The sequence below is a fragment of the Myotis davidii genome, unplaced genomic scaffold (assembly GCF_000327345.1).
Source record: "Myotis davidii unplaced genomic scaffold, ASM32734v1 scaffold107, whole genome shotgun sequence".
Taxonomy (NCBI): domain Eukaryota; kingdom Metazoa; phylum Chordata; class Mammalia; order Chiroptera; family Vespertilionidae; genus Myotis; species Myotis davidii.
This window is the reverse complement of record NW_006383012.1, coordinates 3,618,919-3,633,309: the sequence shown is the minus strand read 5'-3', so window position 1 is coordinate 3,633,309 and position 14,391 is coordinate 3,618,919. Positions and strand designations below refer to the sequence as shown.

The 14,391-nt window shown below is 41.6% G+C and overlaps 1 protein-coding gene across 1 annotated transcript in view; it reads left to right on the top strand.

The window, feature by feature from the left end:
• Positions 1-14,391, top strand: part of GPAM (glycerol-3-phosphate acyltransferase, mitochondrial) — an 80,281-nt gene that overhangs the window by 9,986 nt on the left and 55,904 nt on the right. The window lies entirely within an intron of this gene.

The window sequence follows — 14,391 nt, the reverse complement described above, 5'->3', positions numbered from 1 at the left end:
GTAGAGAGGGGGGGGGGGAGAGGAAAGAGAGCTCTGCCACTTACTCTCTGACCTTGGAAAATATGTCACCTTCCTGAACCTAAGCTGACATATCTATAAGTCTGCAATCACAGGGTCCCCCCTCATAGGGAGCCTGTGAGCATTAAGTATTAGGACACATGGAAAGCATATGGCACAATCTTGGTAAATACTAACTGCTCAATAGAAATCTATTCTTATTAATTACATGAATCATCTTAAACAGGAACTATGAACCATAATAAATATAACAGATATTAAACAGTCCCCCCCAAAAGATAAAAAATGATGGACGTTTGGGTGGATGGAAAGGTGTGAGACCGACTCATTCTATTACTGATAAGAAAACAGGCTCAGAAAGGGGAAGCCAGGGGAAGGGGAGCCCAGGACATCACCACTGGCTAATGGCAGGGTAGGACAGACCTTGCATCTCTAGATGTTGGTTCTAGATGCTGGGGCTGCTTTGCTGTGTTCGAGAAAAATATATTCATCAATACTTGTTAAAGATGGGAAGGCACAGACATTTTTCCATGTGCCCTAGCTCCACAATGTCTCTCATCATGTCAAGCTACCAAATGAAGATGTTTTCCTAGAGGAGGTGGTGCAGGAGTTGCTGTGGATATCCAACACATGGTCTTTCCCCTTGAGAACCCAAGAAAGAGGATCAAACCCATCATGATAGGGTAGTGACTACTACCGTGGGATTTTTATAGTCGGGGAGAGAGATTGGGCTCAAGTCCAAAATATAGCATGAACAAGTGGGAGTAGATAGTCAAGGAGCAGGGCATGGAGGTCAGTGGAGGGAAAATTACTAAGAGATAACATTAGGGGAGAGGGGATTCTGGCAAATGTGACCTATCCGGATTTTTGCTGAAGACCGGCCAAGGCATCAGACATCACCCTGGGGGATGAGAGAGGATGAGGAAGCCAAAGGTTGGAGTTCTGACTTAGCAGGGTTTTGCTAAAACTGGATTTTGTAAGTGCATCCTCCAAGTGCATAGATGAGCTAGCAGGAGGTTTGGAGCCCCAAAAAAGTTTAATCTTTGTCACTTGCTCACACATTTAGGACTGTGTTTAGAAAATTACAAACAAAAGAAGGAAAATGTGCCTGTGATTTAAGAACCATGTGCTACTTCCAGAGGACTCTTTCTTCAGGGTACAGAGAAGTAAACATTTTGTCTAAAGTGTTTCTAATGGCCCAGGAGAGGAGGCCTCGCCCCATAAGGCTCTAGCCCACACCAGCCTGTCACTTATGCACAGACAAGGACAATAGACACCATTGCCTTTGTCCCTCATCTCCCACTTTCTAAAGTTCAGCCTTTGCCTCCCAGCCCAAACCCAAGGGACTTGTATTAGGACACATGGAAAGCATATGATTTTTTTTTGCTTTGGTTCTGATATTCAGTGTCGAGAGCTACTCGGAATGACTGGACAACTGAACCCAATAGGGGTCACCTTCCCAGTGAGGCTGCACAGATTTCTCCACCCTGTGATTCCTATCTTGTCTTTCACCTCTTGACAATAGCTCATATGTTTGCTTGAGAAGGAAAGACAACTTTTCAGGCGCAAACTTTAAAAGAAGAAGAGCTTAAATGGTCAGAGTGACTCGATGTGCTTTGTCCCTCAATAGTGACTATTTGGGGCCTGCTTGGGATGGAAGGTTGTGTGGATCTGATTAAGAGTTGGCATGTGCCCTAGCGGGCTTGGCTCAGTGGATAGAGCGTTGGCCTGCGGACGGAAGTGTAGTCTTAAGTGATGGTTATGATTCAGTCAAGAAGTTGATTCAGTAGTCATAATTCCTATCAGAATCTTATAGCTTGTTTTGTCTTTTAAAGTTGAGTTTATCCACCTGCTGTCTTTCTTATTTAGAGAGGGCTCACCATGCACCGAGCACACATTTTTTTTGTGTTAATCTTCACCCGAGGATATTTTACCATTGATTTCTTATAGAGCGTGGAAGAGAGAGGGAGAGACAGAGATAGAGAAACAATGTGAGAGAGACACATTGATTGGTTGCTTCCCGCACACACTCTGACCAGGGCCGGGGACCGAGCCTCAAACTGAGGTATGTGCCCTTGACCAGAATCGAACCTGGGACCCTTCAGTCAGTGGGCTGATGACCAAGCACACATTTTCATACTCTTCTTTTACTCCCCTTCTCCTTTTTTTTGTTTTTGTTTGTTTTAATCCTTTAAGCATAGCAAAGAGGATAATGACATGAAGGAGGGATCTGCAAATTATGGCCCATGAGCCACATCCTGCTTACCACATGCTTCATAAATAAAGTTGTGTTGGCACACAGCCATATCCATGTGTTTATGTATTGTCTATGGTTGCTTTGTAGCACAGTGGAGATGTATGGTTGCTACATGTAGAACCATATGGCCTGCAAAGCCTTAAATGTTTACTATGTGGTACTTTCTAGAAAAAGTGTGCTGCATCCTCATTTTGAGCAGGAGTGTTGAAGTCAAGCATGCCTGGGTTCAAGTCAGGTCCTGGTTACTTGCTAGCTTGCAGGAAGCTAGCTTTGATATTGAAAGAGCTGCATAAACTCTCTGCAACCTAATCTGTACCATGGGGATAAGAGAGAGATACTCTATGCTGTGAGAATTCAGTGAGATAATATTTATAAAAACCTGCAGCTCTGGCCAGTCACAGAGTAAATGCTCAATAAGTAGCAGCTATTATGATGACCATTCATCATTTTATCCAACAAATGTACATCAGTTGCTTTCTTTGTGCTTGGGGCCAACAGATCAAGATGTAGAAGTTGCCTACTCTTGGGGGAGCTCACATTCTAAGGCAGAATATCAAAAAGATGAAGAAAACAAATCAACATATTGTTTTCAGATAGTGATAAGTGCTATAAGTCAAATAAAATAGAATGATATGGGAGAAAGCGACAAGGCAGGGAACAGAAAGTTGAGTCAGCCATGCAAAAATCTAGGGAAGCAATCTTCCTGGCAGAGGGGGCAATAAACGCAGAGCTCTGCACCTGGGGTGAACTTGGGATGGTCCAAGAGCAGAGAGATGGGCTTGGAGACGGAGGCAGAGTGAGGGAGGGGAGAAGAGAGAGGATGAGGGAGCAGGGGTTAGCATGGGTAAGAGAAGGTCGACACTTGGAGACCCTGAGAAGATGCTTGGCTCTTTGAAGCAGGGGTGCAATCTGAGACCATAATGGGGCAGAAATGTAACTGGGCCCATGGCCTCATTCTATGATCTTTATTATAAAAATATTCTTCTTCCTCTTTGGTCTCTGGCACTGGTGACTGTTGGGAACAGGTGACGAGAGGGGGACTGGTGAGCCCTAGTCAGACGGCAGCTTTGGGTTGCAGCAAGCCCATCACACCGCCCAGCTGGACACAGCCACCTCACTTGGGCTTTTCTCCTTACAGTACCCCTGACTCACCCAAAAGATCTTCTGGCTGATGTCATTACTTCTCTGAAATCATTCCTTATCAGGAGCCTTTAATGCTTCTCCAGGCAGAGCACTTAAGGTGAAAATCAGTTAATGTAATCTTAAAACACTCTAATAAATTTCCAGCAACATAAGACCACCAGATAATCATTTTGTCCCTAGGGTCACTCAGAATTCACAGCTCAGTTCTCATCATTAACATTTCTTTTGTGCCTGAATCCTTGCACAGGCGTGAAGAGCCCACTGATAGTATTTTACCTGTATGAGGTTTAAAAGGAAGCTTTCGATACAATCAGTTACTCAAACTGCCTCCCGGGTTGCTCTAATAACAGCCGTACAGTCCTCCCCGTTTCAAAGCGCTGCTGCTGACTTGGCTCACTCACAGGTAAAAGTACACCTTTGGTTTCCCCACCTTTATCCATTTTGAAGGACTCCTCCTCCTCCTCTTATTCTCCTCTTCATTTCTCTTCATCATCATCATCAAAACCCTTTACTGGGAAGTACTTAGCTGGCTATGAGTACGTCCTTTACAGTGTGCAAATATGTGTTTCTTTCTCCTCTTGCTTTAGACATTGCGAAAAGAACAAGATCCAATTTGGCTATGTTCCAAGTCATTCTCTCAAGCTATGATTCTTAATCTGGGGTCCATGACTGACCTCAAAGGGGCGTTCTGAACCCCCTGAAATGGAATGTAAACTTTTATATACGCATTTTCCCCCCTCAGGAGAGAGTCTACAGTTTCATCAGATTCCCTGTTAGGAGGTACTGCTTAAAAGATTTTAGTGACTGCATCAAACTACAGATGCTCCTTGCCAAGTGATGGGGTTACATTCTGATAAACCTATGGTTAAGTCAAAATTACGTTTAATACACCTAACCTACTGAGCATCATCATTTAGCCTAGCCCACCCTAAACTTGTTCAGAATACCATAACAGAAAATGCTGACAATGCAGTACACTGTAGAGTATTGGTTGGTTACCCTCACGGTCTCCTGATTGGGACTGTGGCTTCCAGCCAGTGCCCAGTGTCACGAGAGTATCATACAGCATCTCGCTAGCTAGGGAAAAGATCAAACTTTAACGTTCTAAGTATGGTTTCAACTGAATAAATATCATCTTCACAGCACCGTAAAGTCAAAACATTGTAAGTTGAACCATCCTAAGTTTGGGACCATCTGTATAGTCTGTAACTAGAAAAGAAAAACTTGCTGGGGTTGGATCCGGGGAAGCCTGAGTTTCTAAAATAACATATTTATTGATTCTGACCCCATCCTAAGTTTGGGACCATCTGTATAGTCTGGAAAAGAAAAACTTGCTGGGGTTAGATCCGGGGAAGCCTGAGTTCCTAAAATAACATATTTATTGATTCTGATCTGCGAGTGATACATGGGTCAAATAAAGCCTTCCTTTTCAAGGACTAGACATTTTCCTAGGAACTTTTATGATAACTACAAACATTATATAGTGCCCATCACGCGCCAGGTACTGTCCCAGCGCCTAACATATTTGAACCCTGAATCCTCACAACAACCCTATAAAGGAGGCATTGTTATTAACCTTGTTTTACAAATGAGGGAAATGAGGCACAGAGAGATTCAAACCATAGATTAACTTTGCATGCAATATTCCAAGACCCTTCATAGTTCTGCATAATGTAGTTTGTCAAGCTGTAATGAATGGTTCAGAATAATTATCATTTTGGATGTGTCCATATGGGGCCATGATTATAACATAGTGGCCTAAATAATAACAGGATTCCTATATGTGCTGCCTCTGGTTTTGTAAATAGAAACAGATTGCAGGTCACCCTGAGAGCAGAATATTCTGCTTAATTACAATTTGGCTGAGTCACTATGGTTTATGAAATGGGGTTACTGACCAAGTAGATAATTTTGTTATTATAACTCTTATCACCATTAAAAAATTCACACTGTACAGAAGGCATGTCATAACCCTGTAGATTTAACTAAGCCTTATCTCTGGGAAGTTAAAATGGAGTGATTCCAGGATTTGATCAATTGATGGGACTTCAGATATAATTCATCCTCTATTTGGATTGTATTTATCCAAATAGTTAAGGAGCAGGTGACCTAGAAATCTAGATGGACTAGCCTCTAAAAGCATCCTATACCAAAGGCCCAGTGCATGAAATCCATGCACTGGGGAAGGGAGGGTCCCTCAGCCTGGCCTGTGCCCTCCGGCAGTCCAGGAGCCCTTGGGGGATGTCTGACTGACAGCTTAGGCCTGCTAGAGAAATGCCAACATTATGGATATTAAGGTTGATTTAATCCCACCTATACCTATAGTGGTGACTAAGAATTCTACAATTCGTGTATATGTGTTAAAATTACATATGGGGTCCAGTGATTTATGGGGCAAAGTAGGAACCCTGGACCAGAACTGAGAGCCTCTGGAAAAAGTAACTAAAATAATTTGATAGCAGCGGCAAATGTTTTGCCATCTTCGCAGAAGTTAATGTGAATGAGTGGAATAACAGTCACCCTGAGTGATGGTCAGGCTCCATGACCCACCTAATCAGCTGTATAACAGAGTGGGTTAGATGAGGGGATTGGACCCTGTGACCCTGGATAATGGAAACCTAATATCCAATATCTTACTTTCATGTTGGAGGTCATCATTGTAATACATTTCAAATGGCTTTTTTTAAAAAAAAATATTGATTTCAGAGAGGAAGGGAAAGGGAGAGAGAGATAGAAACATCAATGATGAAAGAGAAACATTGATCAGCTGCCTCCTGCATGCCCCACAATGGGGATCGAACCCACAACCTGGGCATATGCCCTGACTGGGAATTGAACTGTGACCTCCTGGTTCATAGATTGTTGCTCAACCACTGAGTCATGCTGGCCGGGAAAATTTCAAATATTTTACAGAATAATATGATGATGACTGTGAGAAAATATTTGGTTAAAACCAGTCAGTTGGAATAACTGAAAGGATTTCAATTAGTTGACGTGGGGATCAGGCAGAGACGTGGGGGTGTTTGACATAGTAAGTGTTGTATTTTTAAATCTTCATTCTTCCCAGTGTGTGGGATGTTTGTGAGGGTGGTGAGTGGGAAGCAGACATGAGGATTCCAGGTGGTGGGTTGTTATGCTTCCCAGGTAAGATGGTGATGGCCTGGATTAGGTCAGTGCAAGTGGAGATAAAGGGATGATAAAGGTTTTAACCTAGTAAGAAGGTAAAATTGCTAGAAGTTAGTGTTGGATTAGATGTGGGAAGAAGTTAAGAATGACTCCTACATTTCTGGTCTGCTAAGGACAAAGGATGGAGTAAAAATAAAAGAGGATTTTGAACCAGAAAATGATGCCAAGAAAAACCATAAAGTAGGTGGGGAAAGACCCAGGAGGGCATGGGGTTGTGAAAGCTGAGCAAAGGCCTTGCTCCTTAGCACCAAGACCTTGAAGTTGCTCAACAAGCCATCAGCGCCCTATAATCTGATACCAGGTTACACAACAGTAGAAAGATTCTGGATAAGACCAGGCACACGCAATCCAGTCCACGCTAGGATCCCTCTTCCAGAGACAAGATGTTTCGTTTCCAGCAGCCTCTCAGCTCCACAAAGCATCTCGGACAGTATCTTGTAAGAACCACTCGTGATTTTCAGGGGAGTGGTCTTAAGCAATATTTAGGAACAAAAGTGTTTTTCTAAAAGACATGTTGTCTTCAGAGATGCAATGCTGGGCACGACAACAAACTTCTATGATATCCTGTAGGGTAGTCCAGCCTGTGACAAGTAACTACATCTCTTCATGCCCAATTGGGAGTTTGGCTTTATCCAGCCCAACCAGAAGGTTCACTGAGGTTTCTCCCATAGTCATTGGGGTTGTTCATGAATGTTTAGTTATCTTGTTTGGGGCACATAGTAGGATTAGACTTCTTCACCCACTTACTTTATACGACACTTTAGCTAATGAAATGGGCATAGAAGGGATGTTTGGGTTAAGAGCCAGCATGTGGTTCACTGTATTTCTGTCCCCAGCCTCCGCAATGCAGGAAGCAAGGGTCATAAGGTAGGGCCCCCCGCAGTGACCTTTATGAGCAGAGTCCCTAATAACCTGCAGTTTATATGCACCATAGACAAGAAATAAACTGTTGTCTTAAGGCAATGTGACATTTCTTACTGTGTCATAACTTAGCCCCATCCTGACTAATACAGAAACACTCTTCCCCGAAGAAAGTAACTTTAAGGGTGCATATGATTTCCAAAGATTTTAGGACAAGTTCTTTATCAGAATTCAAGCTCAAAGACATCGGATCTCTCTTTTGTTCTTAGAGTCTCTGCAAGAAGAGGCTAACATCAATTATAATAGCTACCATTTAGTAAATCTCACCAGGTGGCAGGCACTGTGCTAATTATCTTTTAATTATCTTTTATTCCTTTTACCTCAAAATAATTCAATAGGTAAGTGGATTTTAGCAAATCTTAGGGGAACAATGGGGGAACAGAGGAGGACATTATCTGTAATGCTTTCAACAATAAAGATAAATTTTTAAAAATTAAAATGATATAATTTGGGCCCAGACAGGTTAAATAACTTGCCCAGGGTCACACAGCTAGTATGTGAGAAAACTAAGGTTGGAACCCAGGACAGAGTCCTCAGACATTCTGATAAAAAGACTCAGGATTATCCACTGATGTTCCAATGAGCAACTCAGTATCCCATATGAGTACTCCAGAGAGTGGGGTTTCACATTAATATATGCTTTTGGGGCCTGGGATTGGATGGCCCAGTCCTAGCTACCAGGCTCCTACTTAAGCTGCCATATATCAGTTATGTGTTTGGACTCTAGAGTCAGATAGATATGAATTCAAATTGGAGTTCTGTCTTTTCCCTACCAGTCCCTCTCCCTGTGCCTCAATTTTTCCATATGAAAAATGGGGTCAATAATAGTTCCTAGTTCATGGAGCTGTTGGGAGGATGGGCCCCTCTTTTGCCTGTTTACTCTCAGGTCTACTCCCCACCCTTCCTCACCCTACTCTATGTTTGGGCCGGGGGAGTAGCCTACCCATTCTTTAGGTTACCTTGTTGTTTGCTTCAGCCAATCAGAGGGGCTGGCAGGGGACTGGCAGGCAGAAAAAGGGAAAAGCCTGAGAGGGTATATCCTTCTTTCTCAGGCGATGTCTTTAGCAGTGACAGTTCTGTGCATTCAGCCCCTTCTGGGAGGCCCCTCTCTCCTTAGTCCCAGCTGTCACCTCAGTGGCTCTGGCTTTTGGCTCTGTTAACAACCTGGGTTGTCACTCCAGCCCTGCTGGATGGTAGTGACCCCACTACTCCGGGAAGGGTAGTGATCTGTTGTTGCTAATCTCTGGGCTACCTCATCATCCCCTTTCATTCTTTCAGCTCTCCCAAGACCTTTCTAAGTAGTCCCACTATGACTGCCTGCCATGAGTTATGTTTTCCAGTTTGTGCCAGGGCTGGTACAGAGGATTGCTTGAGATCATGCCCATACAGTACTTAGAACAGTACTTGGCATAGTAGTATAATAAGTGCTCAGTAAATGGTAGCTTATACGATGGCTTACTTCCCTCTTACCTAGATTCTCTGCTGCTGCCAATCTGTCTAGGCAGACCCCTGCCTACATCATAGCTCCTGAGTCACTGCCCACTACTCCTCCATGTCCACAGGTCTGGGCTTCTGTTTAGATTCGCCCTTCTCTAATATTTACAGGGTAAAGGGCATGGAAATTCCTCCACAATATTTACTACACATGTTACAACTTTATTTTTAATTTTCCAAACTTCTTACTATAGCTTAAAAAGCCCTGCTTTATCTGGCTTCCCAACTCTTCTCTCTGTTCCTTTCCTCTTCCTTCATCCGCTCCCACACTGTTCGGGTCTCTCTGCCAACCTCTGTCCTCCCTCAAGCATTGGAAGGTGTAGTTTCCTCTTTTTGGAAAGATCTTTTCTGGGCTTCCTCCAGGGAAGGCACTTTCCCACACCCCTTCCTCTATGTTTGAATGGAACAATAAGTTCTGAAGGCTTTCCCACACCCTTTGCAGCCATAGGGTTTCTCTGCACTGTGAGATCTTTCATGTCTTTGAAGATGATGGGGAAACCTGAATGCTTTACTGCATTATTCCTGATAGGGCTTCTCTCCTATGCGGGTTCTTTCACACATTTGAAGCAAAGTTGAAGAACTGAAGGGTTTGAAGCCACATGCAAGTGTTCCCACATTCTTTACATTTATAGGGTTTTTCTTCATTGCAATTTATTTTATGTTTTCCAATACACTGGAGACAACTGAAGCTCTCTCACATTCCTTACATATGGTTTCTCTCCATATTTCTGATACTCAGACGCTTGTCTCCAGGGTGACAACTGTTTTGCCTATTATGAAATAAATAATGCATGAAGACTTTCCCACACACACTGTAGTCCCAGGGTTTTACTCCAGGAAGACTTTTTCTTCCTCAGATAGAGATGTGGAATAAGGCTGAAGATTCCTTCCATGCCTTCAGTGTCATGCTCATCTTATACTTTACCTATGGAGGCCAGGTTCCTGGCAGTTTCTGCATCACATCTCTGTGGATGTTGTGTTTTCAATACCATTCAGTTCAGAATACTTCCTATTTCTCCTTTAAACATGTTATTTTTAGAAGTGTGCTCATTTCCAAATTTAGGTGGATTTTCTGGATACCCATAAGTTACTGATATCTAATTTCTATAGTGATCAGGATATATGTTTTACATGATTTGAATTCTTTAAACCTACTGAGACTTGCTTTATGGTCCAGAATATGGTCTGCCTTGGGAAGTGGTCCGCGTGCACTTAAAAAGACAGATGCTCTCCTGTGGTTGGGTGCAGTGTTCCTAGAGTGCAGTGTGTGGTGTAGGGTTCTTAATGTCAGTTGGGCCAAATTGGTTGATAGTATTATACATATTTATTGATTTTCTGTCTACTTGCTGTCAGTTACTGAGAGAGTGGTATTCAAATTGCTGTTAATAATTAATTTTTCTATCTCTCCTAGCAATTCTGCCAGTTTTTAATATATATATATAAAACTGATTTCAGAGAGTAAGGGAGAGGGAGAGAGAGATAGAAACATCCATGATGAGAGAGAATCATTGATTGGCTTCCTCCTACATGCCTCCTATTAGGGATCCAGCCCACAACCCGGGCATGCGCACTTGACAGGAATTGAACCTGGGACCCTTCAGTCTGCAGGCTGACACTCTATTCACTGAGCTATATACAGAAGCTCTTTAGATGCATAATGTTTAGAACTGGTTTTCCTCTTATAGATAGACTCCTTTATTATTATGAAGTGATCCTCTTTTTTTAATGGTCCTCTTAGTTGGGGTGATTTTTTATATGCTTGAATTTAAACCTACCATCTTTCTATGTTTTCTCTGTATCCCATCTATTTTTTCTTTTTTTAAAATCCTCATAAAATTGCCTTCTTTTATTATTATTATTATTATTACATTTATTTATTTAGAGAGAGATAGAGGAACAGAGAGAGAGACATTGACTTGTCATTCCACCTATCCATGCATTCATTGGTTAATTCCTGTATGTGCCCTGACTGGGGATTGAACCCACAGCCTTGGCACATCAGGACTCTAACCAACTTAGCTACCCAGCCAGGGTTACTGCTTTCTTTTAGATTCATAAGAATTTTTTTAAAAATGATTCTACTTTATTTTCTTTATTGATGTATTAGCTATAGCTCTTTGTTTTGCTTTATAGTAGCTGCTTTAGGAGTTAGAGTATGCATTTTATCTTATTACAATTTGCCTTCAAGTATATTGGGCCACTTTATGCTTAGTATAAGAATGTTATAACTGAATACTTCCCCCTTTCTGGATGTTCTGCTGTCGTTGTCTATATTTTATTTCTACTTATGTCATAAACTCCATAAAATATTGTTTTTAATTTTGCATTAAGCAATTATCTTTTAAAAGAGTTTTTAAAGGAAGAAAAACTTTTATTTACCTACGTATGGGTTCTTGAGATCTTAATTCCTTTGTGTAGACCTAGCATTCCATTTGATTGTATTTTCTTTCTACCTGAAGGATTTTCTTTTAACATTTCTTATAATGTCTGCTGGTCATGAATTCTTTGAGCTTTTGTATGACGGAATACATCTTTATGTTGTCTTTTTTTTTTAATATGTATATTTGGGGAAAGGATTCTAGGTTGACAGGTTTTTTTTAGTATTTTAAAGATGCTACTTGACTGTCTACTTGTTTGCAAATTTCAGATGAGAGGTCTGATGTCATTCCTTTTGTTTTGTTAATCCTTATCCTAGGTTGCCTCCCACATGCACCCCACTGGGCCAGGGATCGAACCTCCAACCCAGGTGCAAGTCCTTGACTGGGACTCAAACCCGAGACCCTTTGGTTCACAGGCCGATGCTTTAACCATTGAGCCACATTGGCCAGGGCCTAATGCCATTCTTAACCCCTTCCCCAACAATTTTTTTGTTAAAAACGTTTCTTTTTCAGACTATTTTTTTTATTTTGGTTCTATATAGTATTTTTGATGCTGGTTATGAAAACAGTTTGTAACTCGTCTTCCTACAAACCATATTTTTTTTACCATATTTTCTTAGTATACTCGTCGACGACTGAAAAAGAACATTTTGTGAAAACGAGTATACACGTTTCTTCCGGGGAAGGGGCTAATTTTGTTCCTATGCACAGTAATGTATCCCCCCTCCACTATGACTGCTTTTAAGATTTTCACTTTACCACTGGTTTCAAGGAATGTAATTGTGATGTTCTTTGGTGTGGCTTTCTTCATGTTTCTAAGAGTTTGTTAAGCTTCTTGGATTTGTGAGTTTATGGTTTTTTATTAAGTTTGGCAAGTTTTCAGCCATTATTTCTACAAATATGTTTTTCTGTTCCTCCTGACCCCTCTTATCATATTCCTCCTTTACCTCAGGGACTCCAATTGCATGTTGATTAAGCTCACTGATACTGTTTATTTTTACTTTCATTTTTTTTATTCCCTCTGTTTCATTTTGGATAGCTGCACTGCTTCCAGGTTCCTTAATGTGTTTATCAGTAATATTTAATCCATTGTTAGTCCCATACAAGTGGCGTTTATGTGTGTTAAAATCTCAGGTGATAGTTTTATAATGTCTAGATATTTAGTTTGTGGGTTTTTTGTTTTGTTTTGTTTTAGATTTTCCACATCTTTACTTAATGTGCTCAATCTTTCCTCTACTTTCTTGGACATATAGATTATAATAATAAGTCTTTGTCTACTAATCCTATCATTTCTGCAACTCTTTCAATTGATTTTTCTCCTCATCATGGGTTATTCTTTCCTGCTTCCTTTTGGCATGACTAATAAATTTTTATTGGATGTTAGGCATTGTGAATTTCACCTTGTTGGGTACTGGATAATTTTGATTTCCTCTAAGTATTCTTGTCCTTTGTTTTGGCGCATTTTGTTCTCAGAAAGGATTTGATCCTTTTGGGGCTGGCTTTAAGATTTGCTAGGTAGGGCCAGAACAGCATTTCCTCTAGGGCTAATTTTATCCCACTACGGAGACAAGATCTTTTGAGTCATCAATGATGAGGTTTTCCAGTCTGGGTGCCAGGATCAGGCCCCACTCCTTGTCCTATATGATCACTCTGTTCTTCCACTTCGTTCTGCACTTCCCACTCTGGCTTGTGGGAACAGGAATTAATTCCTTGCCTCCTGCAAGCTCTGGTGTTTGTTCTTTCTCTGTACGGGTGGTTCTTTCCCTGGCCCATGGGGACCTTCCTCACATTCATGAGCTAATAAGGTGAAGACTGGAACAAGATCTTTGCGGGTTTCCAGAGCTCCCTTTCTCTGATAGCTCTCTTCTCTCTGGTACTCTGCTCCCAGCTTCGTCTGCTTTGGCTTCCTGGTCTCCTACTTCTGTCTCAACTCAGGGAGTCTGCCTAGTCTTGGATTCACCTTCTCAGCACAGCATCCTGGCAACTCTCTCTAAACCAGCGGTTCTCAACCTGTGGGTTGCGACCCCTTTGGTAGTTGAACGACCCTTTCACAGGCGTCGCCTAAGACCATTGGAAAACACATATATAATTACATATTATTTTGTGATTAATCACTATGCTTTAATTATGTTCAATTTATAACAATGAAATTGGGGGGTCACCACAACATGAGGAACTGTGTTAAAGGGTGGCAGCATTAGGCAGGTTGAGAACTGCTGCTCTAAATGGTAAGCTGAACCAATCATGATGCTCACCTCATTTCTTCCTTCTCCCTTATGGATGAGTGTACTGCACGGCTGCCTGTTTTATTTATTTTGCCTGTTTTTGTTGTTGTTGTTTATTTACTTGCTTTTTTATTTGTTTTAGCAGGAGCGTAAACCCAGTCCTTCTAGTTCCATCTTGGCTGGCTGGGCTGGATTACTTTAAGTTATTGTGGTTCAGTTGATAAGACAGATTGCCAAGGGTGTCACTTGTTCTCATTAAATAACCTGAAGATCTGCAATCCACATCTTCCCCAAGTGCAGCAAACCCTTGTGCAATCGGCGTTACAAAAGAGTCCTACAAACGAGCTTCATGTAAGGCAATCTAATTTTTCCTTCTGGCTTGCCTTTTAATTCCTGTAATGTTTTCTCTGCTTCATTTCTCATTACTTTCTCTTTAGCAGTGAGTCAAATCCTGAGGTTTTTCTCTGTGCCTCCCCTCCCCCCTTTTTCTCTTTTCCTTATTTTGGTCAGGTATCAGTAATCTAGTCAACACAGTCCTTGTGTACTTAGTTGTGTGCTTGGAGCTAAGGTGCACACGGGGTTAATAAAAACAGGGTCTTTAACTTTAAGAAATATAAGAATAACCACACCTACTGTTTTGAATTGTTTTTTAAAGGGCCAGACCTTCATTTTTGGCTCACTATTCTATGCACTGGAAGGTCATGGACTCCCAGTCAGGGTACATATGTAGGTTGTGGGTTTCTTTCTCACATCGATGTCCTCTCTTTCC